Genomic DNA, 26,668 nt, shown 5'->3' on the forward strand with positions numbered 1-26,668 from the left:
TGTAGCAGCTACTCCTCTAAGGCATGGTGGTGCTCCTGCTGCTACTGGGTCTAGTTGGGCAGAATAATAAGCAATTGGGCGCTGAGAAGGTCCCAAAGTCTGAGTTAACACACCAGAGGCTACTCCTCTTCGCTCATGCACATATAAAGTAAATGGCTTGTTGTAATCTGGGATGCCTAGAGCAGGGGCAGACATGATAGCCTTTTTCAGATCTGTTAGAGCTGACAAGTGTTCAGGCTCTAATTTGAGGGGTTCAGGAACCGAATCCTTTGTTAATGCTATAAGGGGTTTAGTGATTTCCCCATAGCAAGGAATCCATTGTCTACAAAACCCTGTTGCTCCTAAAATTGCTCTCAGCTGTTTCTTAGTGGTAGGAGCACTCAATTTTTGAATGTTCTCAATTCGTTTTGGAGAAATATAACGAGCACCCGCAGTCAAGATGAATCCCAAATATCCTACTTTTTGGAGACACCATTGAACTTTATCCTTAGAGATTTTATGTCCTCTTTTGTGCAATTCCAAAAGAAGGTGTTTGCTATCTTCTTGACATGTTTCTGCATCTGTTGAAGCCAAGAGTAGATCATCTACATATTTGATTAATTTGCTATTTTTAAATGTTATATTGTCTGTGTCTTGGCTCAAAATTTGCTCAAATAAGCTCGGACTTTCGACATAACCCTGTGGCAGCCGACACCAGGTATATTGTGAGCCCTTCCAGGTGAAAGCAAAAATATGCCTGGAGTTTTCATGTATTGGTATGGAAAAGAAAGCTGAACACAAGTCTACTACTGTAAAGTATGTAGCTGTGCTAGGAATAGATGAAATAATAGTATGTATGTTAGAAACTATGGAGTGTCTCTTTATAACATGATTATTCACTGCCCTTAGATCCTGTACGAATCTATAGATGTGCTTGCCATCGGGTCCTTTTTTTGGTTTTTTAATTGGCAGGATGGGCGTGTTGTATTCAGATTTGCAAGGGATTATTATTCCCTGTTCTATTAATGAGTTAATAACTGGTGTAATACCCTCAATTGCCTCCTTTGAGAGGGGATACTGAGGGATAGAAGGAGGTGGGCTAGATTTAGTTTTTATCTGCACAGGAACAGCAGATTTAAGTAAGCCTACATCAGAAGAAGATGTGGCCCAAAGAGACTCCGGTATATCTTTAGGTATTTCAAAAATGGAAGGTTCTTTTGCCTCCTGGTTTTCCGAGAGAAGTACAGGGAGTAAATTTAAAGATTCCTCTGGTACTTCTAATGATAATGAGCCATCTGGGGAGCAGGTTATTGTGGCTCTGAGTTTGCATAGAAGGTCCCTCCCCAGCAAATTTAAAGGGGAGTCAGGCATCAAAAGGAAGGAGTGTTGTACCTCTAGGGGTCCTACAGACACCATTCTAGGAGGAAGTCTTTTAACTCTTTGGGTTATTCCTGATACTCCCATTACATTCTCTGAGCCAATAGAATAACATTGTAAATCAGGTGTTCTCTTTAATACAGACCAGGAAGCTCCGGTGTCTAATAGACAATCATAATAGGTGTTACCCACTTTTAAGGTAACATGGGGTTCATTAGTATGGGGAGGGCAGTGGATAGGGACAACGGGTAGTAGGACATCAGGGTCTGGGAAATCAAAGGTTGTATCCTCTGATTCCTGTGCCCCAGCCCCCCCCCGGGCACCATCATTGTGTTTGGGATATTCCTTGGGCACCCCCCTGAAGGGCACCTCTCTGAGGGTCATTAGTACCTCGAGTAATTTTTGGACGAGCGCCATTTCTCATATATTGTTGAGTATTATCATTAAAATTTTCTTCAATTTGAGCATTGTCATTAATTTCCCAATTCCTATTTCTATAATTCTGGTTTCTAAAGCTCTTATTTCTATATTCATTATAGTTATTTCCATAGTCATTATTATAATTTCTAGAATTTTGGTTTCTATAACCATTATCATAATTTCTATAGTTATTATTTCTAAAACCATTATTAAACTGTGTATTCCTTCCAAACATCTTAAGAAAGGTTCTACATTCCATCATTTTGTGGCCCTTCTTCTCACAGAAGTGGCAAGTAATGGATTGATAATTGGATTTCTGGAGAGGGGCAATTGTTGTTGGTTCATTATCATGCCCACTTTCTAATTTAGTTATCCTATCTATTACACATCTCATTTTTTTCTTCATTTCCTCCATGTCATCATTATTCTCTTTCTCCTTTTCTTCGTTTCCCTTAAAAACATATATAGCTGTTTTTCGCAATTCTTCAAGGTCCATATCTGACCATCTTGGGCATTGTGTTTTAAAATAATTTTTAATTACTTTGCAAGAATTATTTACAAAGATTCTTCTAACTTGTCTTAAACTATTCTCTTTATTTAAGTCCCAATCTAAGTATCTGTCCCCAAACTCGATAATTCTGTCCATAAATCTGGAGGGTGTTTCGTTTTCCTTTTGCTTAATTTTTTCCAGTTCCATCCACTTATCTGTACTGTCCGCACATTCCTTCATGGCCGTGAGGATGGCCTCTCTACAACGGTATAGTTGTAGATAGTCCTCAGGATTATTATAGTCCCATTCGGGATCCTGAGATGGCCAATGTGCTGCATTACACCCCCGGGTTTTGTTGACATGAGCAATTATTTTATTTTTTTCACGTTCACTTAAAAAAGCCTGTAGTAAGCTCTCAACGTCCTTGTAAGACGGATTATATTGAAAAAATATGTCTCCCATCTTTTTTGTTACTAGAAAAGGATCTTGTTCATATGTGGGGATATTTCGTGTAAATTCATTTATTTCTTGGGGAGTAAACGGTATCCTATGTCTTAAAGTCACCACATCCCCATTTCGTCCTATTTCAGGTACTTCTCTTAGAGGAAACAGGCCTCTAGTTGAATTTTGCACCTGTGGGTCAGTTTGACAAGGACAGGTTTCTCTAGGAGGACAAGATCTCCCTTGCATTGGAATTTGGTTTTCTGTAGGAGAAGGAACATGAGAAGCTGGGATTGCAGGGGAAGGGTTTTGGGGATTAAATTCAGACAAGATTTGCACTGCACGAGAGAAGCAGTCTGTTAACTGGGCTATAGGGAAGGTGTTTTCCATCTCTATTTCAGGGAAGGAAATTTCCTCATTCAAAGGTTCAGAAACAGGTCTGTTTCTGGTAGAGTGGGTGTTTGCCCATTGATCCTGTAAGAAACATTTTAGATCTTCTAATTGGGCTTGCATTTTTTCCTCAATTTTTCCTATTTTATCTTCCATATCTCCCATTTTATCCTCAATATTTCCTATTTTATTCTCAATATTTCCTATTTTATCCTCAAGTTTTTCTATTTTATTCTCAATATTTCCTATTTTATCCTCAATTTTTTCTATTGTATCCTCAATTTTTTCTATTGTATCTTCAATTTTTTCTATTTTATCCTCAATATTTTCTATTTTATCCTCAATATTTTCTATTTTATCCTCATTTTTTTCTATTTTATCCTCAACATTTTCTATTTTATCCTCAATATTTTCTATTTTATTCTCATTTTGTTTTATTTTATCCTCATTTTGTTTTATTTTATCCTCATTTTGTTTTATTTTATCCTCATTTTGTTTTATTTTATCCTCAATATTTTTTATTTTTTCATCTCTAAATATAGTATTGAGGAGTACAAAAATGACAGTACCTATTAATATAAAAATTTGGAGGTATCCTTCATTCCTCAATGCCCCTACTTCTTCAGCTGCCATATAATTGTCAAAGAATGTAGTACTCATTTTTATATGTATATTTTGTAATTTCACAAAACACGTGGGGAGCAGGGCAAAGCAACAAACTTTCCACAGGGTTTTTTTTTTTTTAAATCCAGGAAGTTGTTCCTTAAGGGAAAGGATATTTAGAAACAGTTCTTCCAGCCAGGACTTTAGAGTCCTGTTGCTGAGATTTAAAAACAGCTGTTTTCTGTCTATCAGAGTCACACAGCTGGGAAGTATCTGAGGTCCGATTTGAACCCAGGACCTTCTGCCTCTAGGGCTGGCTCTCAATCCGCTGAGCTACCCAGCTGTCCCTTAAGATTAAAGGGAAGAAAAAGAAAAAACTGCTGATTCCAATTTAACTTAAGGAGAAAAGAGAAAAAGTTTTTTATACTCACGTGTTCTAGCAGCTGTGTCTTTAAGCCAAGTTTTTTTTTTTTAAAAAAAAAAAAAAGGACTAAGTGGTGAAACAGTATAGTAAAAAGGCAAGGAAAAAGTTTTATTGAGAGGATTCTTTAGACTCCCGTGTGGTCAGCCACAATGTTACAAGGGAATCACTTTAAAAGACTGATATATATTAATTTAAGGTCGCCAAGGAATCAGCTAAGTAATTCCTAAATGAAAAACTCAAGTCAGCCGTCAGCCTTTTTTGGAGTTTAATTACAATAGGAGCAAGAAAGGAATTAGAGATATATAGAGAGAGAGAGAAAGGGGAGAGAAGGGAATAGGGCTTAAATACCCCTTCTGTTTAGGCTGGGCCAAAAGGCCCAAGCCCTTAGATAGCTGGGGCAAAGAAAAGAGATCAGTCCCTTTCACTCACGTGTCCAAAATGGAGAAACAGTCTCAGAGGCCCCCACCTTCAGCTTCCTTCAGAGCAGCTTCCTCAGAGCCCAGGAACCACACCGACCAAAAACTCAATCCTCCCCCCCCCCGAGTCTCCAGACCCTCCTATCTTTAAGGACACCATCCAAGTTGCCTCCCCTCAGTCCTCACATCTACCAATCACTCTTCATCAATTTCCCTGTCAATGGAGGCTCTCGCTTAACCCAGGACCGCCCAGAGGTTTCTGGCTTTTGCACATGTCTGTTGAAGGTCATATTTTCAAATGATTAAATCTATACTCCTTTGTTACAGCCCTTTCTAAATCCTGTTAACTTGAGTATGGTAGAGATTGGAATAATTAAATTTTGATCTAGGCTGCAGCCCTTACTCAATCCTATTAGGACTGAATAGGGTGGAGTATCTCCATTGTATCAATTCTAAAATCAATCAAGACTCAAAGAAATTCCTGTTCTATGCTCAAGCATAGGTCAAAGTCCTTTCCATTGTTCAGCAAAGGGTTTCTGTCCTAAAGTAATCTTAAGAAGGGAAGAGAAGGAACCTCCCATGCCAATGGAGTTCCCATTCCAATAGACTATCAGTAAGAAATTTTCCAAGTATGAAATATCCCAATGGTGAAATTTTCAACAATTATAAGTCTAAGGAAATTTGAGGTTTACACTTCATTAGTATAAAACCCTTCCACCAATACAGGTTGCAACTCTACATCTTCTTATAGACTCCACTGAATCATTAACCAGTGATGAACCTCCTTGAACATGCATACTTGGAGTACTAGACCTGGAGTCAGGAAAAGTCCTCATTCTGAGTTCCCATCCAGCCTCAGATACTGGCTGTGTGACCCTGGGCAAGTCAGTTAACCCTTTTTGCCTTAGAGATGCAGAAGGAAATGGCAAGCCACCCCAGTATTTTTGCCAAGAAAACCCCAAATGGAGCCATGCAAAATTGAAAATGGCTTAAATATCTGAAAATGGCTTAAGCGACAACAAAAGTAGTACTTAGAACCAAGCCAGACATAGTCTTGGTTCATTGTTATTCTTTTCAGCTTTCCAGAACCTACCAGAGCTTATACTCTACTGGCTTGGTCTTCAGCAATTCAAGGTTCAGTTGGTCTACATGATGAGATGGCATGTTAGGAACACTTGTGGTTAAAAGACAAGTTATATGAAATAAAATGATGAATCCTAATGAGTATTATTGATTCTAAGTTACACTGCCATTCACAGATAAGAGGGGTCTTTGAAGGTGGTCTTGGAGGCAAAGGAAGACTTCCGAGAAAAACTAGACATTCCTCATACCAAACATTCTACCCATTTAATAAGCCAGCAGTTGTATCTTCCACTTCATTCTCTATACTTCTCAACTCTCCTCCATATCCCAGATTCTCATCTTCCTTCCCTCTAGTCTCAAAGAAAAAGATGACCTTCTCCATTCTAAAACTAGCCTTTTACTTAGCCTATACCTTTGTTCCTATCCTCTTCTCGCACCCAAGTTATCCTACTCTGTCTCAATCATGCCTTGTATCTTGCATCTTTAATCTCTGTCTGCCTCTCTTATTCTCTCCTCCACTTCATCTTCTTTCTCTCTCCCTTTTGAATTCATGCTGACTATCCTTTTGTCCATCTCTATTTCCCTCTCTGTCTTTATCTCAGTCTTTTTCTCCATTGGTCTCTACCTCTCTGCCTTTTCTCTCTGTGTCCCTGTCTATCTCTCTCTACATGTCTATCTCTATTTGACTGCTCTCTCTAACATTCTCTCTCTGTCTCTGCCTCTGTCTCTCAATTTGTCCCTATCTCTGTCTCTCTGCCTCTTCTCTTTGATTTCTTCCTCTTCTTAGTCAATAAAAGTGCTCATGCCTCTTCATCTTAAAACCACAGCAACACTTTCTCTTGACCTCAACAGCACCTCAAGTCATTATCCTTTCTCTTCCTTCCACCTTCTTATCAGCCTCTTAGAAAGATTGCAAAAAAGGGAAGGTAAGGCAGAAGATCAAGAAAAAGTGAATAGACTTCTATGTTCAATGCTCCAGAAGATAAAGAGACAGAAAATGGTCACTGAATTTGTCTCTGAGATCTCACTTTGGAAAGACCTTGATTAATAAAGTTATTAGAATAGAAGCTATGTTCCAAGGGGGATGACATGTGAGTAGGTGGTGGGGAAGTAAAGGCAGCAAATGCAGAGCAATCTTTCTAGATGCATGATAATAAATACTTCTTGTCCTTTCACCACTCTTTAAATATTGGAGTTCTCTAATGTTCTATCTTAACACTTATTCTCTCCCTCTACTCTCCCTTGATGATGCCATCTCCTTCCAGGGTTTCAATCATCTCTATGCAAACTATTTTCAAATCTATGTCTTAACCACAATCTTTACCCAGAGTTTTTCATGCATTTCCAACTATGTGTTGAGTAATTTCATCCTGAGTGTCATGCCAATCCTGTAAACTCAACATCTGTCAACATGGTACACATATGTATCAAACATGAATCTGAGGAGCTACATGCAACCCACAACACTCCCTGGAATGGCCAAACTAGATGGAAAAGTATTTGGAAAATACTTACAGAATTAATATAAATATAATAAAATACAAATAATGTAGCATTTTAAAACTAGGTTAATATGTGATCAACAAGAATCCTTATGGATAGTTTCACAATTCCATTTCTATTTGAGTTTGACAGTTCTAGGAGAATAGGAAGGTCTGTGTTAAAATTTTATCTTTATCATTTACTACCTATTAGAACTTGGCCAAGGAATTTAACTTCACTGAGACTCTGCTTAGCTACAGATCATAAGGAGATTTAACTAATTGTTTTCTAAGGCTTCTTATAAGTCTAAAGTCCAACTCTCTAACACCTTATTTGTTCATTCAACATATGTTTATTATTACCCTATTTGAGGACAGCTAGGTAGCACAGTGGACAGAGGACCTGAGTTCAAATCTGGTCTCAGATACTTCCTAGTTGTGTGACCCTGGGCACTTAGTCCCAATTGCCTTACCTCTCTTCTACCTCAGAATAGATACTTAGGATCAATTCTAAAACATAAGGTAAGGATTTTTTAAAGCTTCTATTCCTAGTATTATGCTAGGTACTAGGACATATACAAAATTTAAATAATACCTTTTCCCTGACCTCACAAGTCTTAAAGTCTAGTAGGGTGATAAGACAAAAACATATAATCATAGATAACCATAATACAGAACAGCCTGTGATAGTCAATAACTGATCATCAGAAAATTGCAAGGAAAAAAGTTCTCTGCTCACATTTATGAAAGCGTTGTTTTAAGAAGTTTATTTGGGTCAGGTTGAAAGCAAGTAAAATTTTTTTGAACTCTATAGCTCTCTCCTAGGTATGAAGTATAAAGGTATAAACAAGGATGGTTCCATTGGGAATAGAAAAGAAGAAATGAATCTAATAGGCATATTGAAATCAAAAATGGGAACACTTGTTGATTAATTGACTGAATAGGGTGAAGGAGAAAAAGTCAAAGATGATTCAAAGGTACTAAGCAAGAGTGATTGGGGGAAATGGGTGCCAAGATTAGAAATAAAAAAAAGTCATAACTCCTCATTGGTAGGATGCAGTGGGGTGAAGAAGATAAGTTTGTTTCAGTTGTGTTTTAAGTAATAATAACAAAATGCAAATAAAATCATCAAGTTGTAGTAGATATTATAGTACTGAAGTAGTAGTTATCAGGATTGAGATTTAGGATTCATCTTGTATTTGGAGATAGGGGCTGAAATGGTGGAAATAGATGAGATTGCCAAAAGAGAGGAGTTCAGTGCACTAAGGACTTTTAGCACCAGTCTTTTTGAGGAGAAAGATGAGCCTATGAAGGGTTTAAAAGAGGAACAGTCAAGGAGGAAGATATCTCAAAGAGTGTCTTATTCCAGAACGTTGAATAGAGGAAAATTCCAAGAAGGTAGTAAACAATGCTGAATGCTATAGAGATCTAAAAGGAATAAGAAGAGGATATTGGATTTAGAAATTCTCAAGTTACTGATGACTTAAGACTATTAGTAGACTTGTGGATACAGAATAAAAGAGGCAAGAAAAGAAAAGGAAGAACATAAATAGTAAACTAAGACAGGAAATACTGACTACTTATTCCAGAAGTTTGAAAGCAAGAAAATAAAAAAGATTCTTCAGTGATAATAGGAGTACTGCTTGGCAAAATGAATCCAAAATGTAATCATAAAAGATCATAGTTTGAAAGTTGGGAAAAAAACCTTAAAGATCATCTATTCCAGCTCCTTCTTTCTGACAATAATTGAAATTGAGACTCATAGAGACTAAGTAGTTTGCCCAAAGATCCTCAGGTAGTAAGTAACCCAACAAGGATAATCCTTATAGTCATAATCATAATCACAATAATTTGTTGCTGTTCAGTTGTTTCAGTCATATCTGACTCTTTAATGGTCCTATGAAAGGTTTTCTGGGAAAAATAATAGAGTGATTTGTCATTTCCTTCTCCAGCTCACTTGAAAGATGAAAAAACTGAGGCAAGCAGGATTAAGTGACTTTCCCAGGGTCACAGAGTCATATTTGAACTCAAATCCTCCTGACTCCTGGCTTGGTCCTACCTTCTGTGCCACTTACCTACCCTAATCAGAATAACAGCTAACATTTATACATGTTTACTATGTGCCCAGGCACCATGCTAAGGGAATTATAGATATCTCCTTTGATTCTCACAACAACCCTAGGAGATAGATGCTATGATTATTTTTCCCATTTTACAAATTAAGAAAGTGAGACAAGAAAAGATTAAATGACTTGTGTAGCTTCACAAAGCTAGAAAGCACTTGAATTCAAATTTGAACTCTGATCTTCATACCCCCAGGTCCAACATTCTAGCCACAGTGCCACCTAGTTGAATACAGATTCTCTGACAGCAAGTCCATACTCTGCAAGACTAACTATGCTACAATCATTTAGATGTGATATTAGTTTTAAATAAAAACATTGAAAAAGTACTATCACCCAAAATATGGGTAACAATTCCAAATAAATTATGTAGGATTACTTGGAAAAGAAATGACATTTCTGCTAATGAAAAATAATTAAACTTTTTTTGTTCATCATATAGGTTGGTTTGTGGTTTACAGGTGATTTAAATATTGAAGTTCCAGAAGACCCAAATGAACCTTTGCCATATAATAGACCAGCACATCTTATAATGGTAATTATTGAAAGCTTTAAAGAATTTCCTATTATTAACCTCTTAATAACTTTAGGTTTTACTACCAGTATATGGGGATCTCATTTTTCAATTTCTATAACCTTCTTTAATTGCAGCCTGGAGTATAATTTGGAACACAGAGTTACGGTTCAAATTTTACTAACTGCATAGTCATGTGACCTTGAAAAAACAAATTATCTTTGCAACTTAATTTCTCATTTGTAAAATTAAAGGATTAAACAAAATTATAAAAATAAATCCCATTGTTGGTCACATGCCCCAAAGAGGTCAAAGATGGAAAGGCCCCAATATATAATTGTATCCTTAGTGATTGCAAAAAACAGAAATAAGAAAGCAAAAAACAGCCTGATGGCCAAATGGATGCCCATTAATTGGAGAATAACAATCAAAACAATTTCAATTAAGTAAAATTTAATAAGAGTTTTAATGCATCATTTTTTTTTATTTTCTGTCTGGTAATATGTGAATAAAAGGGGCACAGAAGTTTAGATCTTGAGGTGGGCAATTTCAGGGACAGTTTTATGTCAGTGCTAAATCCTTGAGTTCACCTCACAAGACTATACTTAAAACATTTGTAAAATGTTGATATCTATGACTTCTGATTAATATGATGGCATGAAAGTTCAAAGAGAAGATCTGCTACCCCATAAGTTTAGCAATGATCTTAAAATGATATGAGAAAGGTGATCAAGAAATCCAAAAATAAACATTAATAAACCCCTTCATCTAGTCTAGGTCTATACAAGATAACGCCAACCCTCAAGTTTTAGAAGAAAAGCTCCACAAGTGAGTCAGCATAATCTCACGTGAACACACTGGCACCCCAGTAACCACAGTATTGATTCCAAGATGGAAGAAAAAGGAGGAGGAGGAGGAAGAGGAGGATGAGGAGGTGAAAGAGGAGGATGAGGAGGTGAAAGAGGAATAGGAAGAGGAGAAGATAACAAAGAAGTCAATGACCACAATATTGTTCTGACTGAGGATGCCCCAGAGGACCTAGAAGATTAAAGAGTTCTCATTAGAGAATCTGCCAACATTTGGAGCCCAGGGAAGATAAAAGCAAATAGCAGCTGAAACCCAAAAAATCAAGTGCAGCATCAAAGAGCATCTTACCACCAATTTAAAGGCTTGAGAGGAATAGGAGGATTGCACTGGAACCAAGTCACAAATCCCAAACTAAAGCTAGAAAGGTAAAGTCATAAGAAGAAATAACAAAATCAAAAGCCTGAAAATTTTAGAAGAAAGTAGGAAGTATCTACTATCAAAAACAACTTACCTATTAACAGATCAATGAGAGAGAATTTTTAAATCGTTGGACTCATTAAACCTGTAATTGAAAATTTTATCTTGGTGTAATTTTTGAAGAAATCACAAATGAAAACCACCCAGATTTATTAAACCTAGCAAGAAAAATGAAAATAGAAGCAATCTTCCACTTCCCTCCTAAAAGAAGCCCCAAACTGAAAACAAACAAACAGTCAAATTTAAGAGCTTCCAGATAAGTCAAAGAAAATAATTCTTCCTATAGCCAAAAGGAAAAATAAATCATATACCAAAGAACCACAGTCACACAAGAGTTAGCAGCAGCTTCTTTAGAAGAAAGAAAACTTTAGAATGTTATTCCAAAAGGCAAAAAGGTGAAGTCTCTAACTATGAATAACTTACTCTAGGATATTTGATATAATCATGATGGAGAGCTGGAATTGACCATTAGTGGAAGAGAAGACTTTTAAGCATTCCTGATTCCCACCCAGCTTCATTCCTTTAGAGTACTCTATCATAACCCAGGAAACTCATCATCCCACAAGATCATTTCAACCCTGAAATTCATACATCTTCAGTGCTCTCTGCCCCTTGGCACTCCTTCTGATTAAGGAGGAACTTCATTTAATAAAGGCATTCAAGGTAGCTATCTCTCCATTCCCTAGTTTTACTCCTCTACATTTTGTCATTATGCCCTAATGCTGAGTACCTTCCTCTTTTACTTTTTAGATTCCTCTTTGAGGACAGGGACCATCTTTTTTTTTCTTTGTGTCTTTCTAAGTGCTTAGCCCAGTGTCTGGCACATATTAAGTGTTGAGTTGAAATTTTGAAATATAGACATGAAAGTCAAAATATAGCTAGAAATATACATATAAAGTAAGTAGTTTGAACTGACTAGGCCAGCAAATGATGATGAGGTATTTATATTCTAATGGGGAAAGAAGAGATAAGTGTCTTTTCAGAGTCCCAATTTCACAAGTCACAGAGGGAGGGAAAAAAGACAAAATGGAAAGTGGGTGGGGTGGTAGGGATTTTAATCTAAAAAAGATGAAAGGGGGATGAAAAAAATGAAAGGAGGTGATAGAATTTATTGTTTCTCATAATTAGAACAAATGAAGGGAAAAGTATACAAACATGGAGGAAGGGATTGAAGTATCACATGAAACTCTTATCTACAATAGAAAAAGGACTGTTAAATACACAGAGAGACTTTGAAATAGTATAAATTCAACCCAGAAACGAGATGGATAGAGAAAAAGGAGAGGTTTAAGGGACATAACGGAGAAAAAAGGGAACAGTCTCTCATAAAATAAACATCAGTTTCAAAGGATAGATAACAGGAGGATTAAAATCAAAGAAAAAAGTATAAGTAAATCACCAGTATTGATCACATTCCTTCTCTTTTACCACCACCTTCTTTGTAAAGGAGAGAATAAAAAGCAAAGAGAGGGAAAGGCACAAAATAAGATATTAATAATCATAACTATTAAAATGAATAGGCTGAAATCACTCATAAAAGAGAACAGGATAGGGGAATAGACTGGAAAGCAGAACCCAATATTTATAAGTAATTCACTAAAACAAAAAGATTCATGTAGAATATAAGTGAATGAGGTGGTGTAGTCGAATATATTATACCTCTTAAGAACTAGATAAACATGATCTCGGACAAAACAATAATGAAAATAGACATAATGAAAAATGAATAAAATATAAAGCCATATCAAAAGCACTAGAGACAATGAAATTATGTTGTTACTTAATGCATGTGCACTAAATGACACTGAATCTAAGCATCTAAAGAAATAGCTCATTAAATTACAGAAAGATATAGTAAAAATATAAGTTGCAGACCAGAGTATCCTTTTAAAGCCTTACATAATTATAATAAAACAATAAACACAAAAGTTTAGAATCTGAATAGAGCTTTAGAAAAGTTGTATGTGAAATAACTCTGACAATTATTAAATGGAAAAAGAATGCAGTTGTGAATGGTACATTATCCAAAAAACTGACCATGCAATAAGGCATAAAAATTTTATGAATAATTGCAGAAAAATAGAACATCTATTTTGATTACATTGTAATAAAATATATAATCAACAAGTATCCTTTGAAGATTCAAATTTATAGAGTTATTAAATAATTTAAGTTTTTAAAAACTGTTCACTATAGGTAAATTTCACTGAAGAAAATGATGAGTCAACATACCAAAAACTTTTGTGGTAAAGCTAAAATTGACTTTTAGGGGAAATTTTATACTACTAAACATTTTCATCTAAAAAGAGGAAAAGAACAGACCTTTGAATTGGTCATGTAACCAAGAAACTAGAAGCACAATACATTAAATAAAACTCCAAGTAATTGCAAAAAATGGAGATTCTAGAAAACAAAAGAAAGATTAACAAAAATGAAAGGGAAAAATATCCAGTGAATAAATTATATAAACTGATATTTGGGGGAAACTAATAAAATAGATAAACCATTAGTTATTTGGACTTTTTAAAGTAAAAAATCAAATTATTAACATTATAGATGAAAAATATTACTCTAAGAAATATGAAGAAATAGAGAAAATTATTAGAAGCTATTTAATCCAAGTATAAGCCAGAGAATATAAATAAAATGGATTAATGATTACAAAAATATAAGATAAACCAACAAAATGAAACAAAAGACAGGAATGTGAAGGGGGGGATTGAAAAAGTACTGATTGAATTCTCAATGGGAAAAAAAATGCTCCAAGAACTGTATCAAGCACTAAAACTACCAGTTCATTATATTACATAAACTATTTGTAAAGATAGAAATAAGATGCATCTAACCAGATTCCTTCTTGAAAATAGTCTTGATAAAAAACTAAGGAGAGAGGAGCAGAGAAAGAAAATCACAGAAAATATCCTCAAAAAATATTGATAAGGAAAAAAACGAATGGTAATATATTAAAAATATTGTATAATATGCCTCTTTTGGATTTGGATACTAAAAATGCAGGTTTGGTTCAATATTAGAAAAACTATAAGCATAATAAATCATGATGATAATAAAAACAATAAAATACTGATTACCTCAGTAGATATAAAATATTTTTGGTAAAATATAACTTTCATCTTTTTAAAGAACATTAAAAGTAGTAATAAATTACCTCTTTTCTTAAAATGATAAGTATATAAATCCAAATATAAGAGATAGCAGTCTCTATAACAGAGACATGTAAGAGAGGAACCTTCCCAATAAAATCAGGGAAAAGCAAAAGCAGTTATTGTCATGGCTTTGAGGCAAATAGGCGGCATGTTGGATAGAGTTCTGGGTCTAAAGGCAGGAAGATTTGAGTTCAAATTCAGCCTCAATCACTTACTAGTTGTCTGGCCCTTAGTAAGACCCTTCACCTCTGCTTGTTTCAGTTTTCTGAATCATAAAATGTGAATACTCATAGTACCTTCCCTCCAGGATTGTTGTGAAAATCAAATGAGATAATATTTGGAAAACATTTAACACAGCCCCCGGAACACAGTAGGTGTTTGTTTCCTTCCTTTCCTTTTAGTAGTTCTACAAATACCAACTATATCAATAAGGTTTAAAAAATAAATATATGGAATAAAAATATGCAAATGGGAAAGAAAATTATTGCTTTTGCAAGTTATAGGATGATTTACTTAGAGAATTACTAATGACTTCAACTAAAAATTAATTGAAGCCATAACTTTAGTAAAGTAACAATATATAAGATAAATCCACACAAACATCAGTTTTGTATATTAACCAAAAAAAAAAACTCTACAGGAAGTTAGAGAAATTTCATTTAAAATTAATACAGAATATATAAAATATTTTAGAATCTATCATACAATTCATGCTCAGGAATTACATGAATACAGCTACAAAATACCCTTTGCAGAAATAAACATAGAGACAAATTAATTGCTCTAATTAGACCATAACAATATAATAAAAATAAATACCACCTAGATTAATTTTTCATTTTGTGTCACACCAATAAAACCACTAAGATGTTATTTATAGAGATAGGAAAAATAATCATCAAACTATCTGATACTGACTTAAAAAAATAAAAAAGTGAATTAGTGGAGCAGATTAAGGACACAAAATCCATAAGTAAATGAAAACAGTAGCATAGTGTTCAATAAGCCCCTAGATCCCCCAAAATAGGGGTTCCCTATTTAGCAGAAACTCTTGGAAAGAAAACTGTAAACTGCCTAAGTTGTCTTTTGGCCAAAAGCTCACAGCATATAACAAAAAGTAGTCCAAATGGATTCATGGCAGATTGAAATGGAAGGGAAAGGACAGAAACAATAAAATTAGTACCTACTATATGCCTTGTACAATGCTAAGTACTTTAGAAATATGTCTCTTGAGGCAGCTTCTAGATCTCTCAGTGGATTGAGAGTAAAACCTAGAAACAGGAGGTTCTGTTGTGTGACTTTCTAGTTGTGTGACCCTGGACAAATTACCCCCATTTCCTAGTTCTTACTACTCTCCTACCTTGAAACCAGTACATAGTATTGATTCTGAGAAGGAAGGTAAAGATTTAAAACCAAAGAAGAAATGTCTCAACTGAAAATGTCACATAAAATGCAGGATAATAAAAGGAGGTAATTTCTGGTTTTATGGATGATTACATGAGGGATAGAGAGAATCACAGGCGATGATTTCGATCACATGAAAAGAAAAGCTTTTGCAAAACAAAATCAATGCAGCTACAATGAAAAAGGAAAAATTGTTAATTGGAGGGAAATGTTTGTAAGGTACAAAATTAAAGCATCTGACAATCTGCCTTATATCCATCAGATTGGTAAGCATAACAAGAAAGCAAATGCAATTTGTCAAAAGAGATATAACAGGACAGACATATTAATTCACAATTCACTATTAGTAGAATTATTAATTGATATAGCTATTCTGCATATTATTTGGAACTAGAACCAAAAGTCACTAAACTGTTAACTCTCTTTGGCTCAATGATGGTCCTATAAAACATATTCCCCAAACAGGAAAAAAAAAACCAGAGAGGAATCACATGTGCAAAAATACTCTTAGTAGCTTCATTTTGTAGCAAACAACAACTTGGGAATAAATGAGTAACCAAGAATTGGGTAATGACTGGACCAATGATGGCATATGACTGTATGCTTATGTAAAAAGTGATGGAAGAAATGGGTTCTCAGAAGCCTGGCAAGATTGATATGAATTTGTGCATATACAGAACCAGAACTTGGGTCAATACGATGAATAACTACAATTTGAAAGTTCTGCAGAAGATGAGGCATCCCCTGATAGAGAGAGAATGGTCTAGAGGTATACAATGAGACATGCATTTTCAAATACAGCCAATGTGTTGATTTGTTTTGCTTAACTGTGCTTGTTACCAGAGAAGAATTTTGTTAAATAATTAGGTAGCTGCAGATTGTAATAGTGAAGCCCCCAAAAAGAAAGAAAAAGTATCAATAAGGTCTTTTTTTAATGTACAGAAGAAAACAAAAGGGTATGCAGAGGAAATAATGAAGTGCTTCAGCTTTGGAATTAGTGTGCTGATTTTATTACATACATTTTTAACTTGCATATAATTTTGTAATTTGTAATATAGTTGGATTTGTACTTAAGATTATTTTAACAAGTATTTGGAAGAATGACAGAGAGAAATGTGGAAAATAATTAGGTTATGGTTGAATAGTACAAATAAGAAGTCTTGAGGGCCTGGGCAAAAATAATGGCTACTGATGAGAAGGGGTTGTTTGGGGAAGATGTGGAGACACAATTTATGAGTCAACAATTGATTAGATATAGAGGATAAAAGGGAAGAAAAAGTTAATGAAGACTCTGAGGCTAAAGGATAGAAATACCCTCGACCCCCTTTTGGACTTGTTGAGATGTCTACTTGACTTCCAGATATAGATGAGCAGAGATAAATTAATGGTGCAGAAATGAGCTCAGAATGGGTTTATAGATTTGAGAGTTGTCTTCAGGGAAGTGATAATTAAATCCTTTGTATCTGATAAGATAATCATAAGAAAGAAAATATAAAGAAGAAAGCAAAAATGGGCCAGGATCAATCTTGGGATAATATCTTCAACTAGGAGCAAAATATGGATGATGATCTAACAAAGAAAATAGAGGAAAGAACAATAACATGGTAGCTTAAGGAAAGAAAGAAACCAAGAGGAGGGGGTCATTTGGTGATGTGAAGGATCACAAAAAGATAGAGAAGGATGAGAATTTAAGGGGGGAAAGGTCATCAAATATAACCAATCTTATAATCCAGGAGTGTCAGAAGTAGTTGGAGGTGGAAAAAAGCAGAGTCAAAGAGGGTCTGTTGTTTTTATTTTATAGGGGTTTATCTCTGAAAAAGGAGGAGAAAAGCTTTAAGGATGGGCAGAAGTGAAGGAGTCAGAATAGAAGAGATTAATGATGGGGAATAGTCATAGTAGTAAACTGCCAAAGGAATTAGGAATAGATAGGATCAAAGGCACATGGAGAAGGAATAGTCTTGACAAGGAGTAAAAATCACCTCTTTTTCAAAGACTGGAGCAAATAATACCTTCTGTCTAACTTTTCTCATATTTTCCTAGTGTTTATTAAACACATTCAGCAAAATATTATATAGACTGTACAAAAGACAGTTTTTTCCCCTTTGAGGGCTGAATTTAATTTATTAAAAGTATAAATTTCCTATTGTTATTGTGGAAAAAACATATTTTTAAGGTTAACTTTTTAGGATTTTTTCTTTAGTATGTTCCTTACTCTATTCTGGCACTTCTTCTGGAGTTGTCAGGCAGCTAATATCATATCAACCCTTCCTCAGCCTTTTCTGAAGCAACACTGGCTCTCAAGTAGGTGACTATCTTCCATTTGAAGGATCAGTCTTTTAAGGAGGATTCTGGCAAGAATCTTAACTTCAGTGACTAAGAGGGAGAGCCCCTGTGATCGTCATAGGACAACCTATTTCCCTTTCATTTGTAGAGATGGACATTAGAGGCATTCTTGATCTCCCTGGGGCTAACCTCCTCTTGTCATATAATCTCTAAGATTTCAGCCAGCTTTTGTATGAGCAGTGGACCACCTTCCTTATAAATATCTGCTGGAATGGAGTTTGCACCAGACATTTTGCCCCCTGAGAATAGTCTAATGGTATTCAAAACCTCTTCTTCCATTGGAAATTTGACTACAGAGGGATCAAAAGAGGTAATTGGTCAATGGCTTCAGCATTGATACCTTAATGAGAACACGATGGAAGTGTTTAGCCCATCTCTCCAGGATGATGTTCTTATCAGTGATCTGTGTAGCTCCATCAGTGCTAGGTGGTTGAGATGCATCTTGGGTCTTTAGCCCATAAGTAGCCCTCAGGACATCACAGAAGTGTTTGGGGTTTTTACTATCCATGCAAAACTGAATTCCATCTGCCTTCTTACTGATAAGAATTCTGCATCTCTCCAAGTTTTGTTTGCACTTAGGAAGCATCAAAAGATCACTTAGCAAAATGAGATACTGGACACTGAGGTCCTTTCTTGAGCTGAACTGCCAAGCATTCAAATTGTACTGAAAAAAACACAACTCCAATGGGCCGGTTACATTGTTTGAACATGGAACATTTGACTAAAAGACCATTTTACACACAATTCATGTAAGGAAGCACTTATATGGAACTCAGAAGAAGTGCTACAAGGACACTCTAAAGATCTCTCTGAAGAACTTTGGTACGATTATGAGACATGGGAGACACTGGCAAAGGACTGTCCAGAATGGCATGCCTGCATCAAAGAAGGCATCATGATTTATAAGAAAAGCCAAATTGCAGTAGCACAGAAGAAACATGAGATAGGCACATTTTAGAGACGTCTCCATCCCCGGTGTTCATATGGGCTATATGTGCCCAACCTGTGGTAGAGCCTTACAAACTTGTTTTGGTCTGATCAATCACACCATACACCATCACAATAAAGTCTTTTTGGTCCTCTTCAAGGACAGCAGACAGCGACCCACCAACCAGCCTTCTATCACTTATTGAATGCTATTAAGTGACCAAGTCACTTAACTTCGCTAAGATTTGTGCTATTTAGCAAAATTGTAGTGAGGACTAAAAGATATAATTGATGTAAAGCACTTTACAACCATGAAGTTTTACATAACTATTTCATGACTGTTATTAATAAATCATTATAACATTCAAATATTAATAACAAAAATATTTTTAATCAAGAGAAGTTTTATGAGAGCTGTTCAGTTTAAATATATAACCAACTCACTTGTTTTAATTGGAGGTATATAAATGATCCACCAAATTTAATTTTTTCTGGTACTTTCACACACCCCTCACTAACCTCTTATCTACTTCTGCTGATAGACTTAGAAACAGCCAAAAGACTGGTGTCAATGTGGACAGAATTAGGGGCCTAAATAATCCACAAACTCTATAATCAACCCCTCGGGAATGAAGCGGCCAATGACTTGCCATAAAAAAAAAAAATTATCATCTAATTATCTTCCAGCCTGCAACAGATGGTGTTTTTCCCATAACACACACTCCAAAAATATTTGTTTTGTTTATGAGTTGAATTTTAAAGCATATCCATCTTCATTGATAATGTATTCTGCTTTGGGGTACAAATGTATATTATAAATGTATTTTCCCTAAAAGACTTCAAAGAATTTGTTTTGGATAAGAAATAAAAGCTCTCGACAGCTTATTTTCAGGATGTATAATTAAACCAACTTAGCACCTTGTGTTACATACACTCTAATATCTTTTAAATGGATTAATTAAAATTATTTTCCTTTCACAGTTTTTCTTTGACTTGTTTGCGGACTTCCAGAAAGATCCACCAGAACTGGACTATCTTAACATGCTTCTTTACTTTGCATGTCATCCAAATCCTGTGGAAGGGGTCTACAGAGCCCTGAGCCTAGCTATCGGGACCCATGTCTTTCGAAAATATGAAACGATAGCTGTGCCTATGGAATATGTGACGGTAATGGCATCTTGGAAAGAAGTTAATGGTTCCTGCTAATGGAAATCAGTAAATCTCGGTGACCCTCAATCAAACAAATGTTTATTTTTCAAACTAAGAGATAATATTGTTTAGTGTAGAAACACTGGCTTCAGAGTCAGAAGACCTGAGTTCAAATCTTGGTTTTGCTATTAATTAGTGCTATGTCCTTGGCCAAGTCCCATTACTTTCTGGACCTCAGTCTCCTCTTCTGTAAAATTAGGGAGCTGGATTAGATCATTTCTAAGATCTATTCTATCTCCAGATTATACTATCCTAAAGCATGCATGGTTATAGAGCTACAAGCTTTTCAGTGGTTTCTCTCTAGCCTGTTGTAGCAAATATGAAAATAACCCCCCACCCCGGAATACTAGGGTCTGTTCTTCCTTTAAAGGCAAAGAGGGAAGAATGAAGTTGCTCCACCATCCTTCTCTTAATCTCTAGTAATTAATAGTATCTTTTTCCAACATGTCCATGGCTACCTTGAGGAGTGCTACATTACTTTAAGCATTCAACTTTCTTGGATATAGAAGAAGTAGCACATTTGAAATCCAAGTACCTGAGTTTGTTGCAAACTACCCTTGTGATTTTGCCAAATCGGCTCACCTTTCTGGGGCTCATTTTCCTCATCTGTCTGAATGCCCAGTTGAATTGAATGATTTCAAAGGTCCTTTTAGCTCTAATCGTTATTCTCCTAACTTCTCCCTCTCAAAGAAATAAATGCTTGATGAATAAATGATGAAAAGAAGCTTCTTGTGCTATGACCCAGCTAGGCTGGTAGTAGCTCCTCCCCTCTCTACTCCAGGGCACACTTCATTCTCTGACTCCTGGTCTAGTCAAAGCAAGGACAAGACATTTATGGACTCTGGAAAGGTTGGGGAAATTGAACTCACTTGAATATGAATACCTTCTTCTTCCTACATTTCTGCATGAGGTGCTTTGAGCTCTCACCAGAACACACAATAACAGAACAACTCTATATATGGTGGAAATAGATGGGAGTGAGGGAAAAGAAAAGACTTAGCTTGGAAAGAGCTTCATTTGAAAGGGTATGAGCACTCATTCCCATCCTACTGGGTCCACACTGCTCTGTTCAAATTTATAGTCAAATTGTAAAAACTTGAAGGAGAAGTAAGTCTTGGGCTTCAGGAGACAAGAAGTGGCAAATCATCCCAGGTAAAGGAGAGAGCAAGAGCAAAATCTGGGAGACAAGACTATATAGATTAAGACTAGCAAAGTTCCTCCCCTCAGAGAATGAAGAACATCCCCACAGTGACCAGATGGGAAGGAAATGTAGGGTCTGAAAGGGGAGGGGCTGAGCTGAGGACAACTGTGTACCCATTCCAAGGTTGAAATATAATAATCAAGAAATATAACGCCTTTCATTTTTCCCAGATTATTGGCATTTTGAAAATCAGAAGATACTTCTCATTTTTTTTTCAAATGATTAGTAGTACACTGTGTAGCATATTTATCTGCTAGAGGGAAGCAACATCATTGCTCTGCGTGTGTGTGCTTTAATTGTCATCATAAACCACCAAAGATGTAACCTAGATTTCTCTTTCTTACTATTTCTGCTAATCATGCTGACTTTACTTTGTGTAAGAACTGACTTCAATCCTTGGCTTATAGAATAATCTGAAGGAAGGTGGTATTGGATTTATCAGCAGCCAGCCAGTGTTTGGGAAGCCACTCATTTGTACAGTTCCCGAAAAATTATGTCCACTTAAAGGCAAAGTCTGTTTCTGACACTGTGGCATCTGTAGTGCTTGTTTTTTTTTTGTTTTTTGTTTTTTTGGTGTTGGCACAAGGAGGAAAATATGGCAGAGAAACAACTTAATGAAATGGAAAGAATGCTGAACTTGGAGCCCCAGGACTTCAGTTCAAATCCCAGCCCTGTCAACTTACTACCTATGTACCTTAGGCAAAAGGTGTACAAGATGACATGAAAATTCCTTTTTAGCTCTATGAGAGGATCATAGATTCTTTGATGAAGGAATATCAAACCAGTGTAATCTGATGGCATGGGCTCCTCCTGGTGCTTTATGGGCACAAATCACCACTCATTTCTACGTTGACACTTTTACCCACACAGCCCTAAGTACCAATTTTCTGTGGCTTCAAAATGGCAAGCATTAACTGATTATATGATAAAAAAAATTTCTAAACCTGAATTGCAGCTTCCCATTGCTCAAGGGCAATGTTTTGTTGACAGTGTTTCACAAATCCTTGAGAACTTGCCAAGGCTAATGTGAATTGGCATCATTTCTACCTTTCTGTCAACTGTTCAGCTATTTGTACAACAGCATTCCTGTGTCAGAGCTTTGATACTAAGCTAATTACTCCTTTTTTGTCTACCTGAACATTAATTTGTCTCCAAAATATTGTTCATGAACTGTGTTTGTGTAAGAACTCTCAGAATCCTTATTCTTTGAAGACCTGCCTTAGAAAGAGATCATCCTTTCCTGCCTCACATCATAATACATCCAAGTGCTTTTCTGAGCTAATATGCCTTTACTCATGAGCAGTCTGTCTCTTCTCTCACACAGCCACAAGGCTTCTGCTAAATGAACACTAGCTCTAAAGGTGATAGAACTGAAGAGAATAATTCAAGGATTTTTTTCCTCCAAAATTTTGGAATCTTAAATAATAGTTTTTCAGATGACAGTTACCACCTCTAAAGGTACTTTACCCATGCGTACACCATAAAGATAATAGAAATAGTAAAGAAAAATTAATTCTCTCATGTTGCATAAAGGGCCAATAATTTCATGAGCATTCGGTTCTGGGAGTAGTAAGGAGAAAGCAAAGCAGTCTTGTCAATCAAGGGTATCACATCTTCTTCAGGTAAACAACATACATGTGTTAGTAGATAGAAAGATATGTATGTGTGCATATGTATAATTATGCAAAGTGTTTCTAAAAGTCTTGATTCGGTTTAAGCTTTAACATGTGTGTATGCGTGTGAATAAATGTGCCTATGTGTGCGAATCATGACATGTTTGTTTTTCCTGTTTTGGTTATCACCATACGTGCATGGTCTGTTCTTTATTTTCTGCATTGTATGTGCTAAACTTCAATGGCAATTCATTCAGATTTTCATCGCTCATTCCCTTTTTTCACTTCTGTAACAAATACCATATTAAGATCCTTTTTGCACTGTGAAATTATGACACAATGTGATGCTTCCCAGAGATTCCTACATCAAGTCAGATGGATTAGCTTCTCGTTCTCTTCCCCACGGAGAGATATGTCTGCATGAGGATAAGAAGGAGCCCTAGAAGGCAGAGCTGAAGACATTCAAGGGTTCACTATGAATTAAATCCAGAATGTTAAATGAATATTCCTTGGGCCAAAATGCATTTGTGAAAATTCCAAAGGCCACAGTAATTTGGTCAACTTTGATCTTTTTTTTTTCCAGTTTTCTCTTGAGGATATTCACATGGGTTAATCCATACCCCCAATTTTTAATGTTTAGATCATGTATATTCTATTGTTGATGTACTTAGTTCTGTATCCTAATTGTTTTCCAGATTGTGGCATGACACTAATTTCTATTGCATAAAGAGGGGTGATGTGTATCTTAAGGTTGCGTATTTGTTTTATCAGTTGTGTACATTAAATTCAGACCTACTTTCTCCTGAATCATTTTTGCATCTTTCCTAGCCTGCCTACTATACTGACACAACAATCGAGGAACTTCCTGAAGTAGAAGAAGTAGTAAAAGAAGATAAAGAAAAAATAATAGTTCCAGAATTTTCTAATAAAGAGACTATTTCCATTCCAATGCTACTAAAAATATTCCAAAGAAAAAAGGAAACACAAGATAACCACCGGTTTTTTGAGGAGGAAAAGCAAGAGAATGTTTTTTCTGAGGTCAGCTATGCCATTATATTTGTTTTATCCCTTTTTAATGTATTCCCTTTATGATGGAATATGCTGTTTGAACATTCCTCATTATACAGCTTTAGAAATTCATATGGTACAGAAGTTAAGAAAGGTGAAAACTCAGGAGTGCTATCTTCTGTCTTTTCTTGAGATTTTGTCTATATGTTCCCCTTGCTGTGAAAAAGAAATGAATGAATGAATGAATGAGTTCAACTTCATCTTTTTTCTTTCCAAAGGTTTTCCAAAAAGTATATCGGGTTGTAGGAAGCAAGAATTTGGAGCCAGTTGAAGTTGCTGTTCTTCTGAAGCACCCTTTTATGCAGGATTTAATTTCAACTTATAAAGAATACAAATTTCCAGTGAGTATTGTGTTTCTTTCTTATACCTAGCTTTTTAACAATGTGGTATCACTCTATATAAGTTATCAGTTACTCACTTCTTGAGCTATATAAGATTAGCTAAGCTTGTACGGTTTTATGATTTAAAAGTGTTCTCTTGAGATTGTACTTGTGGTGCCTTAGTTGTTGAGTCTCTTGTTGTCACAAATATTATTTGTTAATACAAAATTTACCTACATCATGCTAAATATAAGAAAGAGTGGATGAAAAGTGACATCCAATAATGTAACAATTTTTTCAAAAAGTTTTAGGGCCATCTGGGCTCTCTAGCTGTGTGACCCTGGGCAAGTCACTTAACCCCCACTGCCTAGCCCTTACTGCTCTTCTGCTTGGCAACCGATACACAGTATTGACTCAAAGAGAACTTTCAAGTCAACAAGTATCTAGCATGCTTTGGTGGATTCTGTGGAAAACAGAAACGAGAAGACAGGGCCCCCACTCTCAAGGAGCTTTAAAAGGCGACTTACCCTTCATTGAATATTTAAGTGATATAAGACTATCTCTAAAAGTGTTAAGTCCTGTGGTTCAGATATTGAAAACTTCAGGAGATTTTGAAGGGCTGAAAAAGTCAGGGAGGGCTGCAGAGAGGACACGGACCTTGAGCTGGACCCTTCAGGCTAACTAGCATTTGGAGAGGTGTCGAGAAGATTCTGGCAGCCCTCGAAGTGGAGAGAAGAGCAAAAACCTGCAAACAGGGGGAGACAGGGTTAGTGAGGAGAAAGGCGGGGAAACAGTTCCTGCCGCTGTCAAGGAGCTCGAAGCCTAACGGAAGAGACAACACACAAACGACCACACACACACAAGAAAGCCACAGGATAAACTGAGGATAGTCTCCGAGGGAACGCACCGAGATTCCGGACTGGAAAAGACTCCGTGCAGAAGACGAAATTTAATCTGAGTCATGAAGGGGAAGTCAAGAAAGCCAAGAGATGAGGATGCGGAAGAAGAAAGTTCTAGGGATGAGAGATGCGCCCTGCAAACGCCTCAAGCTAGAGACTAGGCTTCCTGTGGAAGGAACAGCAGGAAGGCTATAATGCCCTGGTGGGATGAGGATGGGAGGAGTCAGATGTCAAAAAAGACGGGAAAGGTAGGAAGGGGCCGCGGTGTCTGCAGCTTTCCGCCGATTTTTTAAAAATCTCATTACAAATGAACTTTAACCACAGTGATGTTATTTTGAGATTTTTTGTAGATAAGTGGAGCAAAAGATAGAGTGTGGTTTTTAGGGTAAAAATGTTGTTTGCTCTTACAAACAGTGAAAAATGCAACTTGTTGCTAAATTACAGCTCTGAGAGTAGGTTAGTCCTTCGAAACAGCAGCATTTTCCGATATGCCTGGGAGAGGAGGCAATTCGAGCTATTTTTCTTCTAATGTGAAACTATTTTGTCAGTGTCCAGGAAGGTGTAATTTTTTTGTTACGACACACTTGGGTGGACTTGAAATATAAAATATTTAGATAGTTCTCTTTGGAAGGAAGGGATTTGTATTCAGTGCTATTTCTGCAGGACTATAGTCAAGACTAAGAGAAGAAGCAGTCATTAAATACCTACTATGTGCCAGGCACTGTGCCAAGTGCTTGGGAATACAAATTTTTAAAATATAATCCTTGTACCCTTAAGGAGATCACAGTCTAGTAAGGGAAACAGCACGCAAATAATATATATAGATGGGATAATTTAGAAATGCATAAAGGTAGCAGTGCATAGCAGTGGTTGAATATCTGAAGTCAGGAAGACCCGAGTTCAAATTCATCCTCAGATTCCAGCTGTGACCCAGAGCAAAACCTGAGCTCTTAACCTTTGTTTTAGTTTTCTTAATTGTAAAACGGTTAATAACAGCTACCTCCTAGGGTTGTTGTGAGGATAAAATGAGATAAGACTTATTAAATGCTTGGCAAACCTTAAAGTATCATATAAATGTTAGCTATTCTTGTTATTGTTACCCTTATTTTTGGAAGTAAATGTATGAGGGGAAAACATTAACCATTAAGGGGACTGAAAAAGGCTTCTTGCAGAAGCAGGGATTTTATCTAAGGTTTGAAGGAGGCTGAGAAAGTCAAGGCAAGGGTGAAGAGGGAGCAAATTCTAATCTTACACTCCCTACATAAGCCACCAATTTCTTGGCATTTGAAAGCTTGGAAATTTTTGAGAAATAGAATACATGTGCTAGAGGGCCAAAGATTAACTGATTTTTAAAAATACAAATGAAAAACATAATTCTGTAAAGAGAACAAAAATTATCTAATAGAATCTTTAAAGGAATAGAGATTTTTACCAGAAAAGTTATCTAGATATAATTTAAAACTGTAGCTTAATGTCTGGGAAATTTATTTTTAAG

Source organism: Monodelphis domestica, chromosome 3, assembly GCF_027887165.1.
Source record: "Monodelphis domestica isolate mMonDom1 chromosome 3, mMonDom1.pri, whole genome shotgun sequence".
NCBI classification, from domain to species: Eukaryota; Metazoa; Chordata; class Mammalia; order Didelphimorphia; family Didelphidae; genus Monodelphis; species Monodelphis domestica.